Here is a 22550-nt window from a genome sequence, read left to right as displayed (position 1 = left end):
GATTTCGCCGGACCATTTGACATAAAGTCATACGGGGGAGAGGGTGTAGGACCTCAAAGGGTTATGTCTGTCTGTTCGTCTGCTTCTCGACAAAAGCCATACATCTTGAAGCGACAAACGACCTTAGTACCGGGTTATTTCTGGCCGCCTTCGCCAGATTTGTATCGAGACGAGAATGCCCAAAAAACGTCTACTCCGACAATGGTACTAACTTTGTCGGAGCTTCGCGATGTTTACGATCCGAGTTCAAGGCATTTCTGCGGGAAGCAAAGGACGACACGATGAATAAATATAGCCATCAAACTCTCGCATGGCATTTCATACCCCAAGTGCTCCTCACATGGGAGGCTTGTGGGAAGCCGGGGTAAAAAGTTTTAAGACCCATTATAAGAAGATCGCGTCCGCCTATATTTGAAGAGTTTACGACTCTCTTATGCCAAATAGAGGCATGCCTTAACTCCAGACCACTCAGTCCCTCGTCCAACGAGCCTTCCGACATGGACTTACTCCAGGCCACTTTCTCGTGGGTGGGCACCTGTTAGCCCCATCCGAAATCGACTGTAACGAAAATCCTGCCTTAATAGTTAACCGCTGGCAAAAAATGAAGGCACTGAACCAGACTTTTTTGCAAGAGATGGAAATCAGAATACCTCGCCGTGATCCACAATCGATATAAGTGGAAACATCCACAATCCAAATTAAAACCCGGGGACCTAGTCGTCATCAAGGAGGACAACCTCCAACCCAACTAGTGGAGGATGGGGAGAATCGTCAACGTACGCCCAGGCTGTGATAACCGTTTGGGTGTTGTTGACGTCAATACAATCATGGGACAGATTACCAGACCATTTGCGAAATTGGTACTACTTCCGTCCAATGACAAGGAAGATGAAATTTAATCGGCCAACTTCCGCCTTACAAAAACCCAAAACAAAAAAAAAAAAAATATATATTTATAAAGTCCCACAATCATCCCACAATTCACTCGCTCACCCCGAGCGAGGACACCAGAGATCATCCCCCAATTCACTCGCTCCCCTGAGCGAGGACTTCAGAACGCTAACGCAGACTCACGGTCTGCCACAGAACACATATGCACTCGGCCAAAGGCACGAGGCCAACAGGAATTTCGTCTCAAAATAATACCATATTTAAAAATCAAAATCTTTTTAAGAAGCATGGATGTTTTCTTCATTATTATAAAAATTTATAATAAACTGAAGAAAGACTTCTTTGCCTATCGCAGAATCCCACAGATATACATTAGTCAAGCTTCACGGGATGATGGACTTATTGCTCTGATACAATCCCGTTCAGAGGCGCCACGGATATTCTCGTTCCTGCCTCGTATTTTCGTAGCTGAGCTGTCAGAAATCAGAAGTCTTGGTAATGGCATTACTGAAGATGAATTTACATCCTTCTTGATATATGCTCGTGGTATATTCGCTACCGCCGGCGACTACAAAGGCATGGGGGATAGTAAAATAGTTCCGAATTTAGCATAAAATTTTCAGGTGATTGTTTGTTTATCAACAGCATATTTTAACGATAAGCATGCTGCTTATAAGAGAGTTGCTTCACCCTTTTGTGCTTTGAAGCCCCGTAATGAAAACTTGGGTTTTGGCACCAAATGGTATAACTACATCTTGGCGGAAAATTGTACGAAACATTCTGAAATTGTTAACGAATGTGTAAAATTGAAACGTAGTGAACCCTATATGGGTCGTACATTTAAGATTGTTGAAGATGCAAAACTATTTACGAAAAAACTGCTCGAATTTACCGTGGACGCAAGCTTCTGAAAAGGATAATTATTTGGAACCAAATTTACATCATTGGATGTGTTGACATTTGCAAGTAGTGGAAGTGCCAGCTATTTGTCGATATGAGCATACGTCGATAAGGTTCATCAACAAAAATCAATGAACATCCTTTCAGATTTTGACCCACACACTACTGCGCATGTACGGGGTACCTATGACCCGAAGTTCGTAAACGTTTTTTATCGCGGTGCTTCCCTTGACATCGATATATGGGCGAACATTTTGTCAAATTGAATCATATGACCTGACGTCAACTGATTTTGACACACATGATACGATGTGATTTCATTTATTACGATTTGCTTTGATTTCTCACGTGATACACCTTAATTAGCTTTGGTTTGGTTTATCATGATAATTGGGATCTAATATCATGTGGTCGAATTTCATCTAATCTGGTATGAATTGATCGCATTTGATCTGATATAACGCGAAATGACCTGGCCTAACGTGATTATAGTCACGTATAGGTGGATTGATATCACATGACTTTAACTTTATCAAAGCTCTTGTAGTTTTCCGACTTCATCTTTTTCAATTTTTATACCTGATCTGTTCGGATACTTCATGTTTGACTAGTACTAGATATAGGTATCTAGTGCCATACAATAGCGTAATCTAGTGATGACATATGATACACAATAGCCAGATGAAACAGTTTTATATTTCCATTATATCCGTGAAAATTATCACCCTGATTTGGGCTTCTATTTCATGTTGTACGATGTGTTCTACCATGATGCGATAAGATTGTATCTGATGTGAACGATGATTTGGGGATGAGATAAAGTGCAAAACAGTCAGACGGAAAAATATGGTATTTCCATTATCAAATTTTCTATCAAAGTCAAAACTGTTTGCCAGTTTATTTTTATTTTTTCACAAACCGTCAATAAACAAAGCAATGAAAACGTACTTACCACACTTATATCTCATCTAAGCTGAGTTAATTTACTGATCTTAGTGCTATAGTTATTACATTTAAAAGCTTTTCATATGTACTTTTTCGAACTTTCCGTCCTCGAACAAATAAGAAAAATAAAAAGCAATATCCTATCCGACGATTCGGATAATTATTTCCTGTCCCACCATGCCTTTGTTTAAGCAGAAAGTACCACTAAAAAGGTAGGCGTAGTATTTAATGCCTCGAGCCCTACGGCCAACGGTACTAGCTTAAACGATATTCTCCTCCCAGGCCCAGTTCTACAAGCCGATCTTCCTATTCTTATATTACGCTGGAGACTATACCGTTTCGTCTTCAATAGCGACATCGAAAAGATGTATCGACACATTTGGATGAACGAAAGACACACCAAATTTCAACGCATTGTGTATCGCACTTCCCTGAATTACCCTATTATCCTCTACGAATTAAATACGGTTACCTTTGGGGTGAATTGCGCTCCATATATCGCGATAAGAACGCTCTTACAACTGGCTGACGACGTAGCAAATTCACACCCTACAGCGACTAGCATACTACGAGAGAGTATGTATGTCGACGAAGTTTTATATGGAGGACATACAATAGCATCAACCCTCAAAGCATGAAGCTAGATTCGTGAAGCATGACACTAAGCTGGCTTTCCATTACGCAAGTGGAATTCAAATTGTGAGGAAATTCTAAAGGACATCCCCAAAACGGATCTGTTCAGCGAGGACTTCCTAGCGTTCGAAGAAGCTAGTTCGGTAACACCCCTGGGAATACGATGGAAAGCTCTTTCAGATGTATTTTATTTCAAAGCAGGAACCCTATAGAATGGCGAAAACATCACCAAACGAGCAATCCTATCCGCTATAGCCAAACTTTTCGACCCTTTGGGCTTGCTTTCGCCAATTGTTATTGTGGCAAAAATACTCATGCAGAGTATATGGTTAGAAGGCACCGCTTGGGAAGAACCAGTATCGACCAGTACGCTGGAACGATGGAAAACCTTCACCGACCAATACCATGAGATCGATAAAATCAGGATACCTAGATGGGTCAACTTTCACCAGGAACCGACATCGAGATCCATGGATTTTGTGACGCATTCGAGAATGCTTATGCGGCAGCCATTTACATGCGCGTGAAAACGGATAATGACATCTGGACAAACCTGCTTCTAGCCAAAACCCGAGTAGCCCCAGTGAAAACTCTGTCTCTCACACGATTGGAATTTTGCGGAGCCGTGCTGTTAGCGCAAATCACAGAATCAATTTTCAGGAACCTCAAATTGGGACCAGTGAAAGTCCACCTTTGGATGGATTCAACCATCGTACTCGCATGGATACGAAAGCCACCCTTTTCCTGGTCAACTTTCGTCGCACATCGGATCACCAAGATCATCGACCTGTTCGGAAATAAGGATTGGTTGCATGTGAATTCAGAATCACACCCAGCAGATTTAGACAGTAGATAACTACCTGCGTCTGAATTGGTCAACAATTCGTTGTGGTGGCAGGTACCTTCTTGGCTGTAAGAAGACAATTCCCACAGGCCAGCACAAGACACTGAATACATCACGTCTATTGAGGAAAAGAGGGTAAAGTTTCATGCAGCGTCACTAAATAACAACCGTAACATCCTTGATAGGTTCTCCGACTTTTCAAGGGCGGTGCGGGTTATATCATACATTGTTCGCTTTCTTCAATAGAACCTGATGAAATCTAAACAACGACACAACGATTGATAGCTATATGCCAAAGGCAATACTATGAAGCAGATTACGCAAATTTGAAGTCAGGGAAAGTAATTCATCGGAAGAGTGAGATTTTACCCTTAAACCCATTCATTGATACTGAAGGTATAATCAGAACTGGTGGGAGGGTTGGCGCGTCCAAAGATATGTCCTACAATGAGTGTCACCCCATTATCCTTCAGATCCAGACCCCTAGTTGAATTTATGCATAAGATCTCCCTCCATGGAGAAAACCAGCTGATGCTGCGCCTTATTCGCACTCAATACTGGATTCCGTGTTTTAAAAACATGATAAAATCTGTCATCCACAACTGAAAAGTCTGCACTATTTACAAGAAGCGGCCACATACTCAATTTATGGGAATCCTTTCAAAGGAGCGGACCACATTTGCTAGGGCCTTCACAAATACAGGGGTAGATTTCGCCGGACCATTTGACAAAAAGTCATACGGGAGAGAGGGTGTAGGACCTCAAAAGGTTATGTCTGTCTGTTTGTCTGCTTCTCGACAAAAGCCATACATGTTGAAGCGACAAACGACCTTAGTACCGGGTTCTTTCTGGCCGCCTTCGCCAGATTTGTATCGAGACGAGGATGCCCAAAAAACGTCTACTCCGACAATGGTACTAACTTTGTCGGAGCTTCGCGATCTTTACGATCCGAGTTCAAGGCATTTCTGCGGGAAGCAAAGGACGACACGATGAATAAATATAGCCATCAAACTCTCGCATGGCATTTCATACCCCAAGTGCTCCTCACATGGGAGGCTTGTGGGAAGCCGGGGTAAAAAGTTTTAAGACCCATTATAAGAAGATCGCGTCCGCCTATATTTGAAGAGCTTACGACTCTCTTATGCCGAATAGAGGCATGCCTTAACTCCAGACCACTCAGTCCCTCGTCCAACGAGCCTTCCTACTTGGACTTACTCCAGGCCACTTTCTCGTGGGTGGGCACCTGTTAGCCCCATCCAAAATCGACTGTAACGAAAATCCTGCCTTAATAGTTAACCGCTGGCAAAAAATGAAGGCACTGAACCAGACTTTTTTGCAAGAGATGGAAATCAGAATACCTCGCCGTGATCCACAATCGATATAAGTGGAAACATCCACAATCCAAATTAAAACCCGGGGACCTAGTCGTCATCAAGGAGGACAACCTCCAACCCAACTAGTGGAGGATGGGGAGAATGGTCAACGTACGCCCAGGCTGTGATAACCGTTTGGGTGTTGTTGACGTCAATACAATCATGGGACAGATTACCAGACCATTTGCGAAATTGGTACTACTTCCGTCCAATGACAAGGAAGATGAAATTTAATCGGTCAACTCGGCCTTACAAAAACCCAAAACAAAAAAAAAAAAATATATTTATAAAGTCCCACAATCATCCCACAATTCACTCGCTCACCCCGAGCGAGGACACCAGAGATCATCCCCCAATTCACTCTCTCCCCTGAGCGTGGACTTCAGAACGCTAACGCAGACTCACGGTCTGCCACAGAACACATATGCACTCGGCCAAAGGCACGAGGCCAACAGGAATTTCGTCTCAAAATAATACCATATTTAAAAATCAAAACCTTTTTAAGAAGCATGGATGTTTTCTTCATTATTATAAAAATTTATAATAAACTGAAGAAAGACTTCTTTGCCTATCGCAGAATCCCACAGATATATGTTTTTTGAGTGTTTATTACTTTTGGCATTTGAAGACATATATCTTGTTTTGGTTTTTCGACGACCTTTCCAGGATCCTAATGTGGGTTTTACTTCTCATCGTCATCTTCATCTTGAAGACTTTATAATAAATATCCACGTATTCTTTTGGCATGGACTGCCATCAATAAAATAGTTTTCATAAATATAAAATCGCGTTTTCAATCCCCACACGTATATAAAGCTTTGGTTGTTATGTAAGTCCAAACGCCGTAGCCTAACCTTCGGAATTTGCCTATTATTTGCACAGCCGGCAATAATAAACCGATTATTTTTTTAAGAATAGATAAAAGGATAAACTTTACTCGCACTACATTAGTCAAGCTTCACGGGATGATGGACTCATTGCTCTGATACAATCCCGTTCAGAGGCGCCACGGATATTTTCGTTCCTGCCTCGTATTTTCGTAGCTGAGCTGTCAGAAGAGCTAAAATCAGAAGTCTTGGCTAATGGCATTACTGAAGATGAATTTACATACTTCTTGATATATGCTCGTGGTATATTCGCTAACGCCGGCGACTACAAAGGCATGGGGGATAGTAAAATCGTTTCGAATTTAGCATAAAATTTTCAGGCGATTGTTTGTTTATCAACAGCATATTTTAACGATAAGCATGCTGCTTATAAGAGAGTTGCTTCACCCTTTTGTGCTTTGAAGCCCCGTAATGAAAACTTGGGTTTTGGCACCAAATGGTATAACTACATCTTGGCAGAAAATTGTACGAAACATTCTGAAATTGTTAACAAATGTGTAAAATTGCAACGTAGTGAACCCTATATGGGTCGTACATTTAAGATTGTTGAAGATGCAAAACTATTTACGAAAAAACTGCTCGAATTTACCGTGGACGCAAGCTTCTGAAAAGGATAATTATGTGGAACCAAATTTACATCATTGGATGTGTTGACATTTGCAAGCAGTGGAAGTGCCAGCTATTTGTCGATATGAGCATATGTCGATAAGGTTCATCAACAAAAATCAATGAACATCCTTTCAGATTTTGACCCACACACTACTGGGCGTGTACGGGGTACCTATGACCCGAAGTTCGTAAACGTTTTTTATCGCGGTGCTTCCCTTGACATCGCTATATGGGCGAACATTGTGTCAAATTGAATCATATGACCTGACATCAACTGATTTTGACACACATGATACGATGTGATTTCATTTAATACGATTTGCTTTGATTTCTCACGTGATACACCTTAATTAGCTTTGGTTTGGTTTATCATGATAATTGGGATCTAATATCATGTGGTCGAATTTCATCTAATCTGGTATGAATTGATCGCATTTGATCTGATATAACGCGAAATGACCTGGCCTAACGTGATTATAGTCACGTATAGGTGGATTGATATCACATGACTTAAACTTTATCAAAGCTCTTGTAGTTTTCCGACTTCATCTTTTCAATTTTTATACCTGATCTGTTCGGATACTTCATGTTTGACTAGTACTAGATATAGGTATCTAGTGCCATACAATAGCGTAATCTAGTGATGACATATGATGCACAATAGCCAGATGAAACAGTTTTATATTTCCATTCTATCCGTGAAAATTATCACCCTGACTTGGGCTTCTATTTCATGTTGCACGATGTGTTCTACCATGATGCGATATGATTGCATCTGATGTGAACGATGATTTGGGAATGAGATAAAGTGGAAAATAGTCAGACGGAAAAATATGGTATTTCCATTACGCTGGTAAAAATTCTCATCCTGAGCAGTTCTGATATTCTATCTACATTAAGGCAGTAAAGGTCTAACTTGATTATAGTCACTCTAACTTGATTATAGTCACATCTAGGTGGATTGATATCACATGACTTAAACTTTATCAAAGCTCTTGTAATTTTCCGACTTCATCTTTTTCAATTTTTATACCTGATCTGTTCGGATACTTCATGTTTGACTAGTACTAGATATAGGTATCTAGTGCCATACAATAGCGTAATCTAGTGATGACATATGATACAGAATAGCCAGATGAAACAGTTTTATATTTCCATTATATCCACGAAAATTATCACCCTGACTTGGGCTTCTATTTCATGTTGTACGATGTGTTCTACCATGATGCGATAAGATTGCATCTGATGTGAACGATGATTTGGGGATGAGATAAAGTGCAAAACAGTCAGACGGAAAAATATGGTATTTCCATTATCAAATTTTCTATTAAAGTCAAAACTGTTTGCCAGTTTATTTTTATTTTTTCACAAACCGTCAATAAACAAAGCAATGAAAACGTACTTACCACACTTATATCTCATCTATGCTGAGTTAATTTACTGATCTTAGTGCTATAGTTATTACATTTAAAAGCTTTTCATATGTACTTTTTCGAACTTTCCGTCCTGTTTAGATATTTTATTATCTGAAGCTCAATCATCCCATCCGTGAATGACTCATTAATGAAGTTAACAGATGCGCCGTTTTATACAGCAGTTTTGTTATGACGTCACTCAATACAGAGATCACATCTAAGCAGACTAAATTAACTAAATTAAGCTCTATAAATTTTACTATAAAAAACTTGTAAATGCATTTTTCGAGTTTACTTGATCTGATATCTGATTTAGTTTGACATTATCTGAGTCGTGATCAGATATGTCGCGATGCTAATTTTTTAAGTTTTGTACATTTTCAACATTTTCAAATCCAAATTTATTCTCACAATTTAATTTTTTTTATTGATATTAAAGATTTTAATTTGAAGGGTGTACAATTGTAATGTAAATCCGCCTTATAGGTCAAACCGTTTTTAAAACAAATATAAAAGAACTTATTATAAACTAACTTGGTCGTTTCCAAAAAAAATCAAATTAGACTTATGTTATTGGTTGCAATGTCGGTCCACTAATGCATCTCGGTAGTTTGAGGAACGGGATTCTTGATCTGCAATTGTTTGCGTAGTTACCTCGCATGTATTTCCTGTAAACACCTGCAAATTTCAAACAAGTCTGAGAAACTAATTCGTCATTAAATTGAGTGCTACTGCGTTTATAATTACCTGATCAACGAGTTCTTTCCGATAACGATCAGATCTTAATGATGCTTCAGGTATTAATGTGCTCAGTGATCCCTTGAGTCCCGTAACCCAGTCTTTCGGATTTAAGGTTATGTTAGTCAAATAGCGTAAGGCATATCTCTTGCCTCTTTCATTCGTACCATCTGGTAAAAGTTCGGAGCCAAGATCATCTTGCGTTAACGTTTTCTGTTGGAAACCCAATGCGACTGCCATTTAAAGCTATTAACTAGAAGATTGTTGCATTTTGCTTCCCTAGTCCACTATCACTACATCTCTGTTTGCAACCAAACCCTTACGGAGATATTTCGTTTTAAAAACGAATATATATTTCAACTTCAGTAAGGTAAGGCCGTCGAATCCACATTTAATTCATCACGTACAGTAAAAAAAAACCATATCTTTGCTGATCATTCGATGGTACTTTGCCGTGTAACACTAAGGAGAGTATACTTTCATTATAAAATCCTGAATCCACAAATCTTACATGTTTCAAAACCATCATCGCGTAACGTATTATTGGTAAATGATCCAGGACGTAAATCGTGCATTTCAAATTGATTATCAAATTCTAATAATAAAGTTTCATGACAATTAATTGTTATTACCAACAAATCAGTATTTACTTCATCATCTACGAACAACGAACTATGGATTAAAGCATCATCTGGCGACAACGAAGCGCATTTGGTGTTTAAGTTTGCACAAAACTAGCACTAATACTTTCACTGAGGTGTTTGAATACATACTCAATAGCGTCTGACAAGTTATCACGCCGTTGCAATATAAAAAACAAAAAAAAAACCGCTTAATGAAAATCTCTCATTTCTCTCCGATTTTAATAGATTAGGTGTTCATGAAGATGAAGAAAATGTAGATAAGTATTTAGAAGAGTCATCTTGGTCAATGTTCAATGGAACAATCAACCAAACGCTGTTAGTACAGAAAGGAAAACACATTCAAGCCGCACCATATCATCTGGCCCACTGCAAAGCATAAAATAGGACCAAGTAGCTAACAATAACAGTGGCGGTGAAAGTGAAAGTTTGTGTAGTGGCGTCGGAACAGCTGGTGGAGCATTGCAACGATTTCATTCAGATCCTACATCGCAACAACAATCGAAGTGGATGGAATTAGATACGCCTTTACGGCAAACAGAAAGTACAATAGATAAAGAAGAATACACCTCTAAAGCATCTGCACCACTACTGGACCAACTGGTGATACACTATTGGCCATACCCCAAGTACGCTCCCTCTCCGTGCAACACCGACCACGAGAACAGTGTTCTAGGCAAGCGCAAAAGGCACACTCTGCCATTGGAAATTAATTTCTTTCCCAAAAAAGATTATTTTTCAGTGTCGTAGCCCTATACGACTACCAACTTCTACAAAAAGAGAATCAAGTCTCTTTCTCGTCATGGAAAAGGGTGACTCAGATCTACGTAAAATCTATCAAACCCACCCCACAAATTTCCCACTATACATATGTACTTATGAATTTTTGGTATCAAATGTTGCAAGCCGATAACTACGTACATCAAAAGGGTGGACTTTGGTACTATGAGCAATATTGCAACGGATTTAACAAGTATTATAAAAATTTTCACAAGCCGGCACTTTCAATTACATTAGCCCGGAGGCACTAATTGACATCAACTGGGACTAGTCCGATACGTAGATATCGTTGAAATTGGACGTTTGGTCGCTAGGATATATATTATATTTATCTTTTTATAAACGCACACCATTTTTCGCATATTAAAATATCTACGCTAAGATAAATGCGATTACAAGTCCAACAACCAATACTGAGTATCCAACGCTACCATTGTATTATCCAGCTGTGTTGGTTCATATGGCGAGAAATTTCCCGCAGCATATTCCAAAGAACCGCCCATGCCAACACTATAAGTGGCACATATCACAGGATACCCGCCATGCATACATTGCTCTTTCACGTGTTTTATGACCAGCGTGATAGGAAATAGCTTTAACGCCTCGCTTTGCAAATTCATATGCCATAAGTTCAGAATTTTCACGAGTCCGACAATAGACAATGTCACAGCCACGTTTCGCAGGTGGCAAACTTGCAACATCTTGTTCGCCGAAACAATGTAATGCAAATGCTGCTAAATGCTGGAATTCATCCTCTATCGAATCTTTAAACACCATACCGGTGAATAAAATTTTGCGAAAGTTTGGCGCCGTAAACTTTGCAACTGGCTACTTGAGTGCCAAATATTGATAAACGTCATCACTCATTGCCTTTATATTTAGTTATTTCTAGAATTTAAGCACTTTTTTCCAATAATTTGCATAAATAAAGTACATGAAATATGTGCTTTTTCTTTGCCTGATTATTTTCGTTTATAGCACTTTGTCCAAGTTCACCTAAAACAAAAAGAAAGAAAATTGTTAGTGATAAATTTAATTTAAAATTTTACCATGTACTTACCCTGTATGATTTCTTTACCGTTTGTTTCAATTCATTAAAAATGTATATTCTCGAACGGTGCGTGGTAGCACGGAGAATATATATATATATATATATGTGGATATGGAAAAAGAAATAAAAGGCAAATAGTTATATTAGTAATGATGACAATAATTAATTTTATTTTGTGTTAATTTGGTACAATATTTTACCTTTGGTATATGATGTGGCGTGACAGCAGCAGCGACTTTCTTCCTCCTTGGTTGAAATAGAACAGAAAATGGAAAGTGATCTCCGTGTTGTCGAACCGGAGATCGTGCGAGGGTTTTCCAATGGATATTTGTTATCCGATGGAAAACTCAGTTACCCGTGTTAACGTTGAATATATGTGATGAACATACATGAATGTGTATGCATGTGGGTGTGCAGTACATGAAAGGATGTAAGAATGTATTTGCACTAAATAAGTTATGTATTAGGGTGGCCGTGTTTGCAGTATAAAGATATTTAGGTCCTGACCTAAACATGCCGGCCCCCTTGCGGTAAGCAACATCTTAAAATGAAGGAGTCATGCTGAAGCGGTCACGCGCACGTATTACTTAAAACTAGATACAATATGTTTGTATTATTGAATGAAAATTTGTTGGCTGATCACGTCCGGACTTGTTTGCATATAGTAGCCGCTCAAGGCGAATTCATTACAGGTGGTGTTATCCCATCAGCTGATTGCTTCTTCTTGATAATTTTCCATACAACGCCTTGTACTGCAACATGTCAGTTAATCGAAATCAATGAAAATTTTCTTTTGACTTGACATTCTTCTGTACGGCGAATTGGTTGAATTCGCTTTGCCACCACCTAGTATGGATTCGCCTTGGTAGCCGCTGTAGGAAAAAGAAGCAACATATTAAAGCTGAAAACAAGAACGGGTTATAATTCAGCGCACGTTATACAGTATACATATTTGGACTGTATTTATTTGTATTTATCTCTTTTGTGTTCCGAGATTTTTTGTAGTCTGGACGTCTCCGTTCCAGATTTCGACGAATGTAAATTAATTTTCCATCTGGACAAAGAGCCCAAGTCTCTCTTCCAGATTTTAACTTTATGAGGTTAAATGTTATATCCAGACGAAGAGGACGCGTCTCCGTGCCAGATTGGATTTATTTTGTTAGATTATGTGACAATTAATTTTCCATCTGGACAAAGAGGCCAAGTCTCTGTTCCAGATTTTAACTTTATGAGGTTAAATGTTATATCCAGACGAAAAGGACGTGTCTCCTTGTTATATTATATGTGAATTTTAATTTTTGGTTTGGTGGCGAACGCTGAATGGCATACATATTGATATGAAACTCTTTATATTCGTATTGACCCTCTGACAGGCGCTTATAGCAGATTGACCATGTGCATGGACCTGCTTATGGGTTGTCCAAAGTTCGGGCAGTGATGCAAGAATGACCGCGTGAGCGCACAACTGTTTATCAATGGGTTATTGATCACTTTCTAAATGCTCCCTGAGTACATCCTATCTCTTCTTTGTATTAAATTTCGTGTTTCTGCATTGGATACATAGAAAATGAATAAATTACACTTGCGAGTGATTAATTCATAATTTCTACTGAATACAATAAATAAAAATTTGTATATTCGAATCTGATCGAAAATTTATAATTTGGTTTTTATTTTTGTGATTTAATTTGTCACAAAGTTTCCTGCCACCCAAGAAAGTTTCGCCTTTTCCAGCTAAATTTGTGGATTTTGGTAAAAATATTGTAGTTGAAAAAGTTTTTGTTGCGAAAAAATTCAAGGCTTTCGAGTTTTGAACGATTTTCTTGCAATTTGTACTTATTTTGTAATACTGTTTTCACTAAAGTATTCGTGAAATCAGTAGTTACAAACATTAAAAAAAATTTAGAACGGATCATGTTCCACTTAAACACCCATATTGGTGTAAAAAAAATGTTCGCTATGGCAATACCATACCGATTAGATGAAAATGTCATGTAAATGACAAAAGCGAAATGTAAACATGCCGGTAAGTAAACATAGAGGAATTTTGTAATTTACATTATCTAATTGTATGATTTCACTAACTTGTATTTACCTTTCTTTTCAGATTATGCCAATTAAATGATGTCCCTCTGTGTACATATGTATGCATATACACTATGCTGCAATTAACACCCAAGAAGGGATTTATGTTGCAGTATTACCAGTCGCTGAATGGGCAACAACAACAAAGAGTAGGCAAGAATAAACCTTGGGGACTAATTAATGGAGTTCGTCCATCAGGTTTGCATATTTTAATTGATTAGGAAATCCGGAAAAAATGCTTTGTGCACAATTGTGTTATTTTGAGTGGAAAATAAGCACGTTATTTGTATTGGTTTTGGTTCATTTGCTGTGTCTCCCAATACCCTACACAAAATGTTGTAAGTTATTATGAGCAATAAGAAACAGCAATTAAACTCTAAAAATATTATTTTCGATTCCGGTTTAAAATAAAGATGTAAATTTGTTTGCAATTTCAATGCTACGCATTATTAATACTCTGAACGAGTGGTGGGCTTATACCCGATTGCATGTGAGGTTTATACCAACTTGCGAATTTGGTTTTTAATGAAAAATAATGGAATTGAATAAGAAAAAAAATGCTTATGTATGGTAGTTGTCCAATTACACCAACGTGACGTGAAATTTGGAAGTTGTTGTAGTTGTACCTTGTAATTGAAAAATTAAACCCTTTTTGTGTTATGATAGGCTTTTCTTGACCATAATGTTGCTTTTAGTGCAAGTAAAACTCCACTATTACGTCACAACGTTTCGCTAAGCACCTTAGCTTCCTCAGGGGCGAAACTGCATTTATTTAAATATTTTTTCAATTTACCAACGTAATTTGACATGAAATTATAAAAATAGTTGTTTAAAATTTCAACAATGTCCAAAAATTAAAACCAAACAAAAAACAATAAACGAAAATGGACTTACATACATATACATATATGTTAAATTTTCTATTATAAAAACATATCGCTAATACCATCTGTATATGGTACAATTGTCAAACTAAACAACAGAATTTAAAGGCATAACAAATAAGCCGCGGAAATGCAATCCGTGTCTTCTTTTATGTTTACTGTTTTGTTCCTTTTCTCCATTATTCGTAAGCTCTCTATAGTGTATCTGATTTTTGTTCGTTTCTCTTTGTCTAATATTTTGACATTTTTCATATCAGCTGAGTGACCGCTTGATGTGGTGTGTTGCGATAGCGCTGTGTTGATTTTCTTTTTCCTTATGTCTGCTTCATGCTCATTTAGGCGTACTCCTAGAATTCGCTTAGTCGTGCCTATGTATATTTTATCGCAGCTTTCGTTTTCTTTACCTTTGCATGGTATTTCATAGACAATGTTATTTTGTTGTGAAGTTTTGAGAGGGGTTTTGGTTTTTGTGAAGATACTAGATAATGTATTATTCGATGTGTATGCTAAACATATGTTATTGTTGTCAGATGTAATGTGCTTGTAGAAGTATTCAGTTAATCTAGGTATGTACTTAACACTGTAATACTGTTTGGGTTGATCAGTTGTGGTTCTTGTTGTATTTGTATTAATATTATTTTCAACATTTGACACTTTCTCTCGAATTAGACTGTCTATAAGTGTTTTTGGAAAGTTATTGTTTGTAAGAATTTGTTTAATTTTTCTTATGTTTGCTTCCCAGAAGTTTTGATGGCTAATTGTTAGGACTTTGTTGATAAGATTTTTTGCGGTATTTATTTTGTATTTGAAGGGTTGGGCTGATAGAAAGTTTATCAGGCGGCCAGACGAGGTAGGTTTTGTGTGCCAATCTAATGTCAGAATGTTATTATATCTATGAACCCGTGTATCTAAAAAGGGTATGCTGAAATTCGTTTCGGTTTCAGGAGTGAACTTTAATTTATTGTGGTACTTATTTAGTGTATCTAGGATAGTATCCACATCATCTCTTTTCACTATCGCGAAGATATCGTCTACATATTTAACCAATAATTTTATCTCGATGTTGTGTAGTGTTTTTAGTTTAGATATGGAGTCGTTGAGTAAGTCGTCCATGACTATATCTGCGATGGTTGGTGACAGAGGGTTGCCCATGGGCATTCCAAATGTTTGGGCATACAGTTTTTCACCCCAAACGAAGTAGTTGTTTTCTTTAAGACAGAATTCTAGCATTTGTTGGAAATTTCTCTTTTGTATGTTTGTTGTTTTTTCTATTTCCCCCCACTTTTTTAAAATTATTTTTGTAGCAAGAATAGTTGGAATGTTCGTAAATAGTGATACTACATCAAAGGAAACTAATATATCTTCGTCATTGACCTTTATGGCATTCAGCCGTTCTTTAAACTCGAAGGAATTTTTAATGTTGTGCTCATTAGATACTAAACTTTTAAGTATATTTCTTACATACCTAGACATGTTGTAACATGGAGCGTTAATTGATGATACAATTGGACGAAGTGGAATATCACGTTTGTGTATTTTAGGAAGCCCATAAATTCTTGGGGCAATTGCAGTGGAACATGCTATTAGTTGTTTTTCTTTTGAATTGATTTGTTTGTTTTTGTGAAGCTCTTCTACTATTTTGTTATTCTTTTTTGGAGCTCATTCGTGGGGTCACTCCTCATCGTTTTATACGTACTTTTGTCGTCTAGTATTGTTTTCATCTTTGTCATGTAATCATCTTTATATAGTGCCACTGTTTTATTGCCTTTGTCTGCGTCGGTTATCACGATATTTTTGTGTTGGTTTAAAAAGGTTTTTGCTTTATTAAAGGCATGAAGGATGAATTTTTCTTTTTCATTGTGTCGGGCATTTCGTTTAAACTGCAATACCCTATTACTTAATTTGTTACGGGCAACATCCTTAGCTTTGTCGTCTTTTATATTTTGTATTACCTGTTCTATTTCAGCTATGATATTTATCGGTGTGAAGTTTGTTTTTGTAGTAGGTATTGAGAATTTCCTACCTAGGGAAAGTAGCCATCTAACTTCGTCCGGCAATTCAATGTTGGTTTTGTTTACAAAAAAGTCGTTGTTTATGTGGATACCAATAGCGCATATTTGTTGGTATTTTAGTATATTTAATTTTGATTTGTGTGTTTCTTCTCTTTCTTTTGTTATTCTTTGGCTTAAGAAGTTTTGTTTTTCGATAAAATTGGAAAAATCTGTATTATTTAATTGTCGTTTTAACCTATTTTCCGCATGGTGTATGTTGTTGTTGGAAATTTGTATGTCTATATTTGTTTGTGTAATTTCGATGTTCAATACTTTGTTAAGAAATAGTTTTTTGGTTTTTTCTAGTTGCTTTTTTACTTGGTTGGACGTGGTGTTGATTGTAATATTTTTGATGGCATTGTTGAGATGGGTTGGCGTTATGCTATACCGCTTGCATTCTAATAAAAACTTGAGTTGACATTTTAAGTTGGCTAACTTTTGTTTTTGCTTGCTAAGATGTTTTAAGGTAATGCAAGTGGCTTCACCGTATTTATACTTCATGTGTAGGTAGTAGTTCTTCATCTTTTTGTTGTTGTTGGTTCTTGAAAAACGTTTAAATTTATGCTGTATTCTATCGGCAGGCCTTCCGTGATGATTAATATTAGTTGTAGCTGGTCAATAAGTTATTGTAAATATTTTTGTGTTATGATAGGCTTTTCTTGACCATAATGTTGCTTTTAGTGCAAGTAAAACTCCACTATTACGTCCCAACGTTTCGCTAAGCACCTTAGCTTCCTCAGGGGAGAAACTGCATTTATTTAAATATTTTTTCAATTTACCAACGTAATTTGACATGAAATTATAAAAATAGTTGTTTAAAATTTCAACAATGTCCAAAAATTAAAACCAAACAAAAAACAATAAACGAAAATGGACTTACATACATATACATATATGTTAAATTTTCTATTATAAAAACATATCGCTAATACCATCTGTATATGGTACAATTGTCAAACTAAACAACAGAATTTAAAGGCATAACAAATAAGCCGCGGAAATGCAATCCGTGTCTTCTTTTATGTTTACTGTTTTGTTCCTTTTCTCCATTATTCGTAAGCTCTCTATAGTGTATCTGATTTTTGCTCGTTTCTCTTTGTCTAATATTTTGACATTTTTCATATCAGCTGAGTGACCGCTTGATGTGGTGTGTTGCGATAGCGCTGTGTTGATTTTCTTTTTCCTTATGTCTGCTTCATGCTCATTTAGGCGTACTCCTAGACTTCGCTTAGTCGTGCCTATGTATATTTTATCGCAGCTTTCGTTTTCTTTACCTTTGCATAGTATTTCATAGACAATGTTATTTTGTTGTGAAGTTTTGAGAGGGGTTTTGGTTTTTGTGAAGAGTTTTAGTTTTTAGAGTTTTACTTGCACTAAAAGCAACATTATGGTCAAGAAAAGCCTATCATAACACAAAAATATTTAAAATAATTTATTGACCGGCTACAACTAATATTAATCATCACGGAAGGCCTGCCGATAGAATACAGCATAAATTTAAACGTTTTTCAAGAACCAACAACAACAAAAAGATGAAGAACTACTACCTACACATGAAGTATAAATACGGTGAAGCCACTTGCATTACCTTAAAACATCTTAGCAAGCAAAAAAAAAAGTTAGCCAACTTAAAATGTCAACTCAAGTTTTTATTAGAATGCAAGCGGTATAGCATAACGCCAACCCATCTCAACAATGCCATCAAAAATATCACAATCAACACCACGTCCAACCAAGTAAAAAAGCAACTAGAAAAAACCAAAAAACTATTTCTTAACAAAGTATTGAACATCGAAATTACACAAACAAATATAGACATAAAAATTTCCAACAACAACATACACCATGCGGAAAATAGGTTAAAACGACAATTAAATAATACAGATTTTTCCAATTTTATCGAAAAACAAAACTTCTTAAGCCAAAGAATAACAAAAGAAAGAGAAGAAACACACAAATCAAAATTAAATATACTAAAATACCAACAAATATGCGCTATTGGTATCCACATAAACAACGACTTTTTTGTAAACAAAACCAACATTGAATTGCCGGACGAAGTTAGATGGCTACTTTCCCTAGGTAGGAAATTCTCAATACCTACTACAAAAACAAACTTCACACCGATAAATATCATAGCTGAAATAGAACAGGTAATACAAAATATAAAAGACGACAAAGCTAAGGATGTTGCCCGTAACAAATTAAGTAATAGGGTATTGCAGTTTAAACGAAATGCCCGACACAATGAAAAAGAAAAATTCATCCTTCATGCCTTTAATAAAGCAAAAACCTTTTTAAACCAACACAAAAATATCGTGATAACCGACGCAGACAAAGGCAATAAAACAGTGGCACTATATAAAGATGATTACATGACAAAGATGAAAACAATACTAGACGACAAAAGTACGTATAAAACGATGAGGAGTGACCCCACGAATGAGCTCCAAAAAAAGAATAACAAAATAGTAGAAGAGCTTCACAAAAACAAACAAATCAATTCAAAAGAAAAACAACTATTAGCATGTTCCACTGCAATTGCCCCAAGAATTTATGGGCTTCCTAAAATACACAAACGTGATATTCCACTTCGTCCAATTGTATCATCAATTAACGCTCCATATTACAACATGTCTAGGTATGTAGGAAATATACTTAAAAGTTTAGTATCTAATGAGCACAACATTAAAAATTCCTTCGAGTTTAAAGAACGGCTGAATGCCATAAAGGTCAATGACGAAGATATATTAGTTTCCTTTGATGTAGTATCACTATTTACGAACATTCCAACTATTCTTGCTACAAAAATAATTTTAAAAAAGTGGGGGGAAATAGAAAAAACAACAAACATACAAAAGAGAAATTTCCAACAAATGCTAGAATTCTGTCTTAAAGAAAACCACTACTTCGTTTGGGGTGAAAAACTGTATGCCCAAACATTTGGAATGCCCATGGGCAACCCTCTGTCACCAACCATCGCAGATATAGTCATGGACGACTTACTCAACGACTCCATATCTAAACTAAAAACACTACACAACATCGAGATAAAATTATTGGTTAAATATGTAGACGATATCTTCGCGATAGTGAAAAGAGATGATGTGGATACTATCCTAGATACACTAAATAAGTACCACAATAAATTAAAGTTCACTCCTGAAACCGAAACGAATTTTAGCATACCCTTTTTAGATACACGGGTTCATAGATATAATAACATTCTGACATTAGATTGGCACACAAAACCTACCTCGTCTGGCCGCCTGATAAATTTCTATCAGCCCAACCCTTCAAATACAAAATAAATACCGCAAAATATCTTATCAACAAGGTCCTAACTATTAGCCATCAAAACTTCTGGGAAGCAAACATAAGAAAAATTAAACAAATTCTTACAAACAATAACTTTCCAAAAACACTTATAGACAGCCTAATTCGAGAGAAAATGTCAAATGTTGAAAATAATATTAATACAAATACAACAAGAACCACAACTGATCAACCCAAACAGTATTACAGTGTTAAGTACATACCTAGATTAACTGAATACTTCTACAAGCACATTACATCTGACAACAATAACATATGTTTAGCATACACATCGAATAATACATTATCTAGTATCTTCACAAAAACCAAAACCCCTCTCAAAACTTCACAACAAAATAACATTGTCTATGAAATACCATGCAAAGGTAAAGAAAACGAAAGCTGCGATAAAATATACATAGGCACGACCAAGCGAAGTCTAGGAGTACGCCTAAATGAGCATGAAGCAGACATAAGGAAAAAGAAAATCAACACAGCGCTATCGCAACACACCACATCAAGCGGTCACTCAGCTGATATGAAAAATGTCAAAATATTAGACAAAGAGAAACGAACAAAAATCAGATACACTATAGAGAGCTTACGAATAATGGAGAAAAGGAACAAAACAGTAAACATAAAAGAAGACACGGATTGCATTTCCGCGGCTTATTTGTTATGCCTTTAAATTCTGTTGTTTAGTTTGACAATTGTACCATATACAGATGGTATTAGCGATATGTTTTTATAATAGAAAATTTAACATATATGTATATGTATGTAAGTCCATTTTCGTTTATTGTTTTTTGTTTGGTTTTAATTTTTGGACATTGTTGAAATTTTAAACAACTATTTTTATAATTTCATGTCAAATTACGTTGGTAATTTGAAAAAATATTTAAATAAATGCAGTTTCGCCCCTGAGGAAGCTAAGGTGCTTAGCGAAACGTTGGGACGTAATAGTGGAGTTTTACTTGCACTAAAAGCAACATTATGGTCAAGAAAAGCCTATCATAACACAAAAATATTTACAATAATTTATTGACCGGCTACAACTAATATTAATCATCACGGAAGGCCTGCCGATAGAATACAGCATAAATTTAAACGTTTTTCAAGAACCAACAACAACAAAAAGATGAAGAACTACTACCTACACATGAAGTATAAATACGGTGAAGCCACTTGCATTACCTTAAAACACCTTAGCAAGCAAAAACAAAAGTTAGCCAACTTAAAATGTCAACTCAAGTTTTTATTAGAATGCAAGCGGTATAGCATAACGCCAACCCATCTCAACAATGCCATCAAAAATATCACAATCAACACCACGTCCAACCAAGTAAAAAAGCAACTAGAAAAAACCAAAAAACTATTTCTTAACAAAGTATTGAACATCGAAATTACACAAACAAATATAGACATAAAAATTTCCAACAACAACATACACCATGCGGAAAATAGGTTAAAACGGCAATTAAATAATACAGATTTTTCCAATTTTATCGAAAAACAAACTTCTTAAGCCAAAGAATAACAAAAGAAAGAGAAGAAACACACAAATCAAAATTAAATAGACTAAAATACCAACAAATATGCGCTATTGGTATCCACATAAACAACGACTTTTTTGTAAACAAAACCAACATTGAATTTCCGGACGAAGTTAGATGGCTACTTTCCCTAGGTAGGAAATTCTCAATACCTACTACAAAAACAAACTTCACACCGATAAATATCATAGCTGAAATGGAACAGGTAATACAAAATATAAAAGACGACAAAGCTAAGGATGTTGCCCGTAACAAATTAAGTAATAGGGTATTGCAGTTTAAACGAAATGCCCGACACAATGAAAAAGAAAAATTCATCCTTCATGCCTTTAATAAAGCAAAAACCTTTTTAAACCAACACAAAAATATCGTGATAACCGACGCAGACAAAGGCAATAAAACAGTGGCACTATATAAAGATGATTACATGGCAAAGATGAAAACAATACTAGACGACAAAAGTACGTATAAAACGATGAGGAGTGACCCCACGAATGAGCTCCAAAAAAAGAATAACAAAATAGTAGAAGAGCTTCACAAAAACAAACAAATCAATTCAAAAGAAAAACAACTATTAGCATGTTCCACTGCAATTGCCCCAAGAATTTATGGGCTTCCTAAAATACACAAACGTGATATTCCACTTCGTCCAATTGTATCATCAATTAACGCTCCATGCTACAACATGTCTAGGTATGTAGGAAATATACTTAAAAGTTTAGTATCTAATGAGCACAACATTAAAAATTCCTTCGAGTTTAAAGAACGGCTGAATGCCATAAAGGTCAATGACGAAGATATGTATATTAGTTTCCTTTGATGTAGTATCACTATTTACGAACATTGCAACTATTCTTGCTACAAAAATAATTTTAAAAAAGTGGGGGGAAATAGAAAAAACAACAAACATACAAAAGAGAAATTTCCAACAAATGCTAGAATTCTGTCTTAAAGA

The 22550-nt window shown here is 36.3% G+C and overlaps 1 protein-coding gene and 1 pseudogene across 1 annotated transcript in view; both read left to right on the top strand.

Annotated features, from left to right (window-relative positions):
* Positions 1–22550, top strand: part of aru (arouser) — a gene marked incomplete at its 5' end in the record, with an annotated part of 438900 nt that overhangs the window by 74047 nt on the left and 342303 nt on the right. The gene's annotated exons all lie outside the window — the stretch shown is intronic.
* LOC137234404 (uncharacterized) lies at positions 10061–11230 on the top strand (annotated as a pseudogene).

The sequence above is a fragment of the Eurosta solidaginis genome, chromosome X (genome assembly GCF_040869045.1).
Source record: "Eurosta solidaginis isolate ZX-2024a chromosome X, ASM4086904v1, whole genome shotgun sequence".
Lineage (NCBI taxonomy): Eukaryota > Metazoa > Arthropoda > Insecta > Diptera > Tephritidae > Eurosta > Eurosta solidaginis.
Note: the sequence above shows the minus strand (reverse complement) of the source record. Positions and strands in the feature narration are given on the sequence as shown.